This window comes from Panthera tigris, chromosome C1 (genome assembly GCF_018350195.1).
Source record: "Panthera tigris isolate Pti1 chromosome C1, P.tigris_Pti1_mat1.1, whole genome shotgun sequence".
In the NCBI taxonomy this organism is placed as follows: domain Eukaryota; kingdom Metazoa; phylum Chordata; class Mammalia; order Carnivora; family Felidae; genus Panthera; species Panthera tigris.
In genome coordinates, this window is record NC_056667.1 from 48626504 (window position 1) to 48636124 (window position 9621).

General features: G+C 38.8%; 1 long non-coding RNA gene across 2 annotated transcripts in view; it reads left to right on the top strand.

Annotated features, from left to right (window-relative positions):
• Positions 1–9206, top strand: part of LOC122241404 — a 132891-nt gene extending 123685 nt beyond the window's left edge. For both annotated transcript variants that reach the window (XR_006221517.1, XR_006221518.1), the window contains exon 5: positions 9065–9206. This is a non-coding gene — a long non-coding RNA (uncharacterized LOC122241404). The remainder of the gene's footprint in view (positions 1–9064) is intronic.
• Positions 9207–9621: the final 415 nt, after the last annotated feature.

A 9621-nucleotide genomic window follows, 5' to 3' on the forward strand; every position in this document is an offset into this window, starting at 1 on the left:
ACAAGGATTTGGGTGTAATTCATATCTGAGTAACTGGAAGAGGAGAACATTAATAAAAGAGCACATAGAATAAAAAAAAAAAGGTAACCCAGCCTCTAAAATGTGGCTTGCTCAACCCTATAATGTTTATGTAAAAGGCAACTGACATGCCATTGAGATCACTTAGAAAATGAAATATGGGGAGAATTTTTTCTCTGAGAAAGGAATGAAAAAATTTGCTTAGAGCATATAAATGACTCCTCAGAGATCTGGCTGAGTTATGGCTGGTGACAGAAAGGAATCCCTGGCAAATAGGGCTGGATATTTGGCCGCAGGCAAACTGTGCTGCATGCTGGACTTTCCACTGTGCAAATATTGACTCCAGAAGTTGGTGTGAATAGGGCCATGGTCTTGGTCCTGAAGTAGCAGCTGCTTAGACTGGCTCTCAGAGGACTGAGGAGGAAAATCCAATTCAATCATAGCAGAAAGGAAGCAGGCCTGGGGAAGGCTTAAAAGAAAGCTGCTGGGAAAATACCTTCACCAGGCAAGGTTGAATGATTACTAAGCACCTACCGTATGCCGGGAACTTTACATCGTGATTTTAGGTAATCCTCACAGCAGTCCTCTGAAGGAAGAATTATTAACCATCTTCTGTAGATTAAGTAGGCCAAGTCTCTTGGAGGTTAAGTCCCCTATCCAAGTTCATAACTAATAGGCAAAGGAGTTGGAACCCTCACCCATGTGTATCTGACTCCCACTTCTATGCATTTTTCACGACACCATGCTTTTCTCTTCACATTTATGCACAGGCAACTGGCAGTTTCCTTGAAACTTTGAGTTTGTCCAAGAAGAGGTAGGCTGAAGCTGGAGAAGCTTGAGTTTCAGGGCCCTTCATTCTTATGGGACCCATTCAAGGCCTTGGGAGAGGCCTTACCAATAGGATAATATATTTTTGTAAACTTGGCAACATTGACATGTATGTATATTCTTTTCTTAAAGAGAACCTCCAAAATTGTTAAGGCTTTTGTCTCCATAAGACCTGTGCTAAAACCCTATTTAGAGAACAGTCATTTATTCAACAAATATTACTTAAGTGTCTAATACATGCCAGGCACTGTATGTGCTGGGGATACAGCAACTAAAAACTCAAAATAGAGATCCCTGTCCCTATAGAGCTAATAGCACAAAGACCATGCGCATTGGCAGGATTGTATCAGGAAAGGCATGCCACACTTAAACTCGATAATTTGAAGGCAGTTTAATAAAAGGACTATTTGCCAAGGTGTGTTTGAGTGCAGGTAAACCATAAATAGTGCAGTGTTGTCTGGCTAGTAACAGGAAAGTACTAGCTTGATGGGCAAGAGGAGAGAGTGGATACTAACCTGGAGACAGAGATAGCTGGGTGAAGAAAACTGCCTAATAGGGAATGAGACCTTTGGTTGATGGCAACTAACCAATCATAATGGGAGGGAGCAGGGCAATAAACACTCAGCCTCACTTTGCTCTTGCCCCTCTGATTTCCTGATGGTATTCTCCATTGGCCATACCCATTTGGAAAGTAGAGAGAAGATTAGCCCAATTATATATTTACATGGACCAGCCTCCTGTATCACATGGCACAAAGGGTAGAGAGTCGAAGTAGAGGAGAAACAGATGATATCCAACACATCATGTGTTCAGTTCAACCCTTACAACTTTGGTGAGGATGTTTTTTATGGAAAAGTGTTATATCGAATAGAATGCCAATTCTCCAGTACTGATATTGCTCCTGAAAATAGTAATAATAGTAATAATAATAATAAACATTTATTGGAAGCATACTCTATTATAGATGGGAACTGAGACTTTGCAGCATTTGATATCACATAGGCTCGTTCCTTGAAACAATATTCTAAAGGGCTCTAAATTGGTCTTTTGCCAACTTTGAAGCATTTCCCATCAATGTAGGAAGAGTTAAACTTCCTGAGGGATCCTTTCATCTCTCTCTCTGTCTTATATATTAGGGTGTATGGGGAAAAAAAAGAAAAACCATTGAGTAATGGTATATATGAAGGATTCACATTCAATCAGCCATAGTGAGGATAATAAAAGATTGAGAAGCACTAATTACTAAATCCAAATGGATACTCTTTTGCAAATGCCTTAGTAACCCCCTGGTTCTCTCTCAGATTGGGCACTTGCTAAAGGTCCATTGGACCTAAGAGGCAGAGTGTGAAAGACACTAGTCATTGAATAATTCCCATTTCCTTCCTAACATATTCTTAAGTAGAAAGGCTATTCCCAAAGAGGACCAACAGGGACTGACCCATTTATGAAACTGAATTGATTTGTCCACCTGAGAGACATGTTTCAAATCACTGAGGCCACTGAGATTGGATATGCAAATAAGTTCTTCTAGAGTTCTGCAAAGGTATCCAAAGTGAACTTGGAAAAGTTCACAAATTTTAAGAAAGCTAACAATTACTTTCTGTACATTCATGATATAGACCCACATTAGCTATACTTAATATCCAGAAACTCTAATCTTTGTTGAAGTAAATGAGCTTCCTGAAAGTATCATGGAAATCTAGATCCCAAATTACGTTTTGAATTAAAGAACATTTAAGCTGTAAATTGAGCTTACAAATTATTCATTGAATACGTCCCTTTGACAGATGACAAAACTGTGACCTAGAAAAGGAAAATGACTTGTTCAAGGTTGTACAACATGAGTTAGTGGCTGAGCTGTGATCAGTAGCCTTCTGTTCTGTCTCTAGTCCCATGATCCTTATAGTTGTATCATACTGTCTTTCAGAGACACAGACAGGCACACCAGAAGCCTGGGAGTCCATGAAGGTTGCTTGGCCCATGGGAGAAAAAATATTGATCACTTCTCTAATAATATAGAAGGGAAAATCTAGTGTTAAAGAATTCAGTTGGAGAAAAAATATAGGAGAAAGGAAAGCTCCTAAAATATTCTCATCTGCCTGCACTAAAAAAGGAAGCTTTAACTTGTGTAGTCTTCTTTGATGTCACCAGGTTGTTAGTTTCATGAAATGTGGGCAAGAACAATAGTCACTTCTTAGACTGTAATATTGGCAAATTATCTTTTTTTAAAAAAAATGTTTATTTATTTTTGAGTAGAGAGTACAAATGGGGGTGGGATGGGGAGAGAAAGGAGGACAGAGGTTCCCAAGTGGGTGCTGTGCTGACAGCAGAGAGCCTGATGTGGCAGGCTCACAAATCACAAGATCATGACCTAAGCTGAAGTTGGACACTTAACAGACTGAACCACCCAGGTGCCCCATCTTTTTTTTTTTTTTTTTTTTTTTTTAAGAATATTGGAAGATGATCTCAGCTCAAAGATATGTTAAGTGTATTTATTTTTATTTTTTTTACACTTATTTACTTTTTTGAGAAACATAGAGAGACAGAGCACAAGTTGGGGAGGGGCAGAGAGAGAAGGAGACAGAATCCAAATCAGGCTCCAGGCTCTGAGCTGTCAGCAAAGAGCCTGACGCGGGGCTCAAACTCACAGACCTTGAGATCATGACCTGAGCCGAAGTTGAACGCTCACCCGACTGAGCCACCCAGGCGCCCCAAAGATATGTAAGTTTAAACAGCAGATCAGGGGCGCCTGAGTGGCTCAGTCAGTTAAGCGTCAGGCTTCGGCTCAGGTCACAATCTTGCAGTCTGTGGGTTCGAGCCCCGCGTCAGGCTCTGTGCTGATAGCTCAGAGCCTGCAGCCTGTTTCAGAGTCTGTGTCTCCCTCTTCCTCTGACCCTCCCCTGTTTATGCGCTCTCTCTCTCTGTCTCAAAAATAAATAAATGTTAAAAAATTTAAACAGCAGATCATATTGACAATGGTAGATTAGTTGAGAAATGAACAAATGGGATCTAGGGCCTGATAATTGCTGAACAACTTTATTCTTCAAGAGCTATTCAACTAATCTAGACAACTGATGCTTTACTCCTTTTCCTGAGTAAGTATGGAAAACTTGAGAAACGTATGTGTTCAGACTCTGAGCTCTCCCAAGACTCCACTATGTGAATTTAGCTTTGGATGAAGCAAGAAAATTCAGTCACACCCCCTTTTCATGAGCATCTTTCCATTCAACTGGGGTATGGTCCCACTGAGTTTACCTGTAATCTAGTCACACCTGGTTTTCCAAGAAGCCATTAACCCCACTAGCTGTTATCTGCCTAGCATCAATTATCACCTGAGACATTAATTTTGGACTTTTTGTCTGATGTCACCAGGTATGAGAAGCACTTAATTCTTTCCACTGATAGCTAATATCTTGTTTCTCTTCATACCTTTGTTGTTTTTATTGGCCAGGGAATCATTTTCTATTCCCATGGAGTTCTCTAAGAACTTCCCTGACTCCTTATTCTTCCAAGAATTAATGCTTCCAACGTATTTTCAGTTGGTTGGTGTTGACAACGTGAGCACATATTAAAAATATTGAGTCTTAAGTTAGGGAGGGAGGCAAACCATAAGAGACTCTTAAAAACTGAGACTAAACTCAGGGTTGATGGGGGGTAGGAGGGAGGGGAAAGTGGGTGATGGGCATTGAGGAGGGCACCTGTTGGGATGAGCACTGGGTGTTGTATGGAAACCAATCTGACAATTAATTTCATATTAAAAAAGAATTAAAAAAAACGAATTTTGAAAAAAAAATATTGAGTCTTGAAACAGATCAAATTTGGACAAGAATACTTCTGCTAGAATGGAGAAATGGTGAACTCCCTTGTACTGCAGGTTGTTATTTCCTTTCCCATTTGGTCTGAACATTAATAACATATGGAAATATTGTGGAAAAAGTAGGAAGTTTCTCAAGTATCCTATGGAATGACATTTTTATATTTTGAGGGAGAAGATCCATGACCTTCTTAGTACATTTTTATTATTTTGAGCCCACACTGGCTATCCATTCATTTTCAATTCTGTCTCATGATGTAGAAAATCATCCATGGATCCATGCTCTGGAGTGCAGGCCATGATAAGCATCAAAATTCAGGCTTATTTTTCTGTGGCTATTAATAATGGACTGAAGCATATTAAATAAGACAAAGGCAGAGAAAAATTTGCTACCAATAGGGAAATTTGGCCCATGGTAGGTCTGTAATGAATCCTATATGAGTGACTCATCACATAAGCCTACAAAAAGCTATGATGTTTGTTTCTTTATACATTTAGATTGAAGACAAATATGCCCTGTAAAACTATGAACCCTGACATAATAAACCATTGTGGATCCTTTGAAGGTACCTAAGTTACCCTAAATGACCACAAAAATTCAGCCATGCCTAACTCATGTATCAACCTCATAACATTCTGAAGTCTCATTTTTTTAGCTACATATTTGTACAATTTTCAATATTCATATTCACTGCACTGAGGAAGATCTATGAGGCAAACTGGAGGGGACTACTCAAATATTGTCTTGTCAATGTAATTTGTATTTGATGTAGAATCAAGACTTCAAATAGGGTTAACCAAGAGCAATGAGAATGACAGATGGAAAAGTATATCAGACCTTTTTGGATTGATTGATTAATTGGTTTATTATATCATTCAAAAAATTCTAATTGGGTGCTTACCAAGTTTGATATACTATATCCATTGGTGACTAAAACATGCAGTCCATGCTCTTACAGAAGGTACAATCCAGTGACCTTTAGATTTAGATTAGGCAGTATTTGTAGCAACAGTATCAAAGTACATATCCATGAGGATACTATATGCTTTTTTGAGCACACTTTTAGGTAAAAATAAAAAAAATCTTGGTATGGATCCAAAAGTCACTCAAGAATGGGTACTCTTTACATTGTTCCTTTGCCTCTGCTTTACATCAAGTACTTGGTTTGCTTTAAAGGTAAAAAAAAAAAAGTACGCACCAACTAATACTTAATTTTTGTATGTTAACAAGTAATGACTTGTTTCACTGTAGGAGAAGATATTTATTTTTAGGGTAGAATTATATAAAATATGTTGTTATTTTTTCTTGATTTTTTAAAAAAAGAATCATGAATATGTAAACATATTTCATGTCAATCAGAAGAACATTCCCAAGAATTCTCTATGGATTTCTGGTTCCATTGTTTTTTCTCCTCTTCAGTCTTCTCCATAATATTAATTACCTATCGTAACTTATTAAGAGTCAACTTGATATATTTGTCTGTATATTTTATTTCATGAACTCTTACTGTTTTATATGGCTTCCAAACATATGGTTGCTTTCAGGTTTAGATATTTTTGCAAACAGGGTGCTGTGGCTCGTATTTGCTATAGAAGTTGATCTAGTGCGATGGGGCAAACCAAGAGCAGTGACAAATGAGAGATAGAAGGGAGCTAGTCAGATAATTCCACCTCATTTATCTTTTTGGGGATTTCTCTGAGGTGAAAAATTTCTTTGTGAACATTCCTAAGAAATCCTGCAGGTCAAGCAAACATACCTGACAACAAACTGCTGTAAGTCTTCCTGACTTACTAAGAAAAAGTGGCCAGTGTGATAAAATACATTGCATTGCTTCTCATATTTCTTTGCCTCATTTATTTTTTTTCACCTTCCTATCTCTAGGTTTATTTCTTCTAAATAAAGTATTATCACTTCAATCCTTGCCTCAGGCTCTGCTCTATAGAGACTTGGCTAAAACCAGATGTGATTCTAACAAACAGAGTTTTAAAATTATACTGCCCACTTGTCTAGAAGCAGTAAGACTCATTGCTGGTAGTAAGATGCTATACATTATAATCACTTAAGTGTTTAGCTGTCGATGTTGGTGAAGTACAGTTAAAGGATAAGGCATTGGGAGACCAAGAAGCTGTACCTCTTAACTGGTATGGCGGCAAGGTTTTTTCAAATAAAGTTTGTAAAATGAGGTGGCTACTTAGACAACATTAAAGACATCGTTCAAAAAAATAAAAGATAAAGGAGAGTCAATTTCAACTTAAGGAAGAATATAAAAACCAGAAGGTTTTTATCAGAGCTTTATAGGTCAGTCTTCTGCAGTCTCAGGACACAGCTATGAGGAAATTAGGCCCAGGAGCTCATGATAAGGGTGACTGGGCTGCAAAGGAGATACATGCATAGTCTTTGTAGGTCTCTTAGGTCCCAATCAGGGTCTTGATAGAAAAAGAGTAGAAGCACAAGACCAGGGATAGAAACATTTGAATAAATAAATCTGAAAATCTGGAACACCCCCAATTCTCTCTGATCTTTCTGGCCAGTAAAAGCAACATCTCTATTTTTTCCAGAGGAGAATAGTCTCCCCTTTTCTGGAGACCATGTAATAATTTGGCCTGCAGCAAGTGTCTCATAAAGTGACTCTTTTTATTTCAAGACTCACCCCTACCACTTGTCATTCATTGCCTTTTGGCTGACAATTAGAGTTAGGTCTCAGTACAGCCTTGATAGAAAGTATAAGCTTAAGGACGCCTGAATGGCTCAGTCGGTTATGCATTCGACTTCAGCTCAAACCATGATCTCATGGTTCGTGAGTTCGAGCCCCGCGTTGGGCTCTGTGCTGACAGCTCAGGGCCTGGAGCCTACTTCAGATTCTGTATTTCTCTCTCTCTCTGCCCTTCCTCTGCTCATTCTCTCTCTCTCTCTCTCTCTCTCTCTCTCTCTCTCTCTCTCTCTCTCTCTCAAAAATAAACATTAAAAAAAAAGTACAAGCTTAGGTCTGAAAAGAAAAACACCTAAGTCAAGGCAATTCCAAAATTTGTCTAATGTGTATCAGGAAGAACAGGAGGGAATAGTTGAAATGTGTAAGTTTCTGTGTCACATTTAATGTCACCAGGTAGCATCTAATGCAAGAGGGAAGAATGACCTATTCTTAGGATGTCAGCCATATTTTTTCCTCAATATTCCTGTGCTTGTGCATTTAGATAGATCATGGGAGCAGATAGGTATGTTATTCACAGTCTCCACAACATAAGCTCCTCCTTACCTAGGCTCATATAACCACTGTCACTGCTGAGTGCAAATCTGCCAGCAGCAAAAACCAAGGAATAATTCTCAGGAAGACCAAGCAGCCATCTGGCAGCAGATCACAACATCAAAATCCTTCTACCTTGGAGGAAGAAGTCATTTATCTTTACTAGAATTGACACATACTCCAGATATCAGTTTAACTTCCCTTCCCATAGACCCTTTCCTATCTGAAAGCTTATAAAAAGTCTCATCCATTGATATGAGTACAACACAACATTGCCTTTGATAAAGAGACCCATTGTATAACAAAAGAAGTATGGCAATGAGCTCATGGTTATGGGTTTGTGATCTCACTATGTACCTTATTACTTGGAAACAGCCAGTCTGATAAGAGTGGAAAGGCCAGTGAAGACTCATCTGAGGGCGTTAGGATTGGGCAGTGGGAAAATGCTTGCAGGATAGGATACTGTCCTTCAAAATGTGGTGTATACTTTGAACTAGTAGTATTTTGTCCTGTTTAACTAAATACATTGCTCTAGAGAATGAGGAATGAAAGTGAAAATGGGCACCAAACTCTTATGCCCAGGGATCCACTTACAGAATCTGTGCTTCCATTCCCTTAATCTAAGACCCTGACATGTTACAGACCCTAGTTTTGTGGTGGTGGAAAATTCTTTTCCAAAGGATAAAATAGATTTTTACTAAACTGGGTGTTGTAACTACTACCAAGTCACTTTGGACTGCTCAAATGGCAGTAGACTAATAGGCTTAGAAGAGCACTATGGTACTGGTGGTGGTAATTTATCCTACCACCTACGGAGAAAGGGTGACTACTACTCTAAGAGGGTAGATCTGCAGTCCAGAGGAATCTGTGAGGTGTCTCTTCATACTTCTGTGTCTGGTAATGACTATGGTCAACTATAGCAAACATACCTAAACAAGGGCAAAACAATGAAAAACTAAGAACTCAGATCTCTTAGAGATTATAATCTGGGTCATTCTGCCAGGCAAACAACCAAGACCAGTTAACATGTTAGCCAAGGGTAAAGAGAATCTAAGATGGATAGTTGATGAAGGAATTGATGAATATCAATTTTGCCCTCTAGACAAACTAAATCAGCAGGACCTTAACTTGTCTTACAAGCTCTTTTGTTTTACTCTTCTAGGATATCACAACTGGCCACCATATTGAATATGAATTATTGGACTTCTCCCTTTCTTCTCAGAGAAGCAAGGAGAATACTTTCCTTTTTTTTAAAAAAAAAAAAAAGACATCTCCACTGTAGTCCTGGAACTTCCTATGAAAGAAGAGAGTAAATGGATCTCGGTGGCATGAGATGTTGTCCATACCCAAACTAAACCTTCCTTTGGAGCTCAGTGTTTCTCTGGATGGATTTACCAGTCTGTGTTTAAACTTCATCACTCAATTTCTGTGGGTTTTTTTTGTTCACTAGGTCCTTGTAAATCCATCTGAGATGCTCCCAGCTGGCTCACACTGTGACTAGTTGCAAGCAGAAACAGAAGCTAAGTCTCTCTGGTTAGCTCACACTAAGAAGCAGTACCCTATTCCAACCCACTAACTCAGAAGTATATAACCTTGAGGTTTTTTTTTTTAAAGTTTATTTATTTATTTTTGAGAGAGAGAAAGTAAGCACATGTGAGTGGGGGAGGGGCAGAGAGAGAGAGGGAGAGAAAGAATCCCAAGCAGGTTCTGTGCTATCAG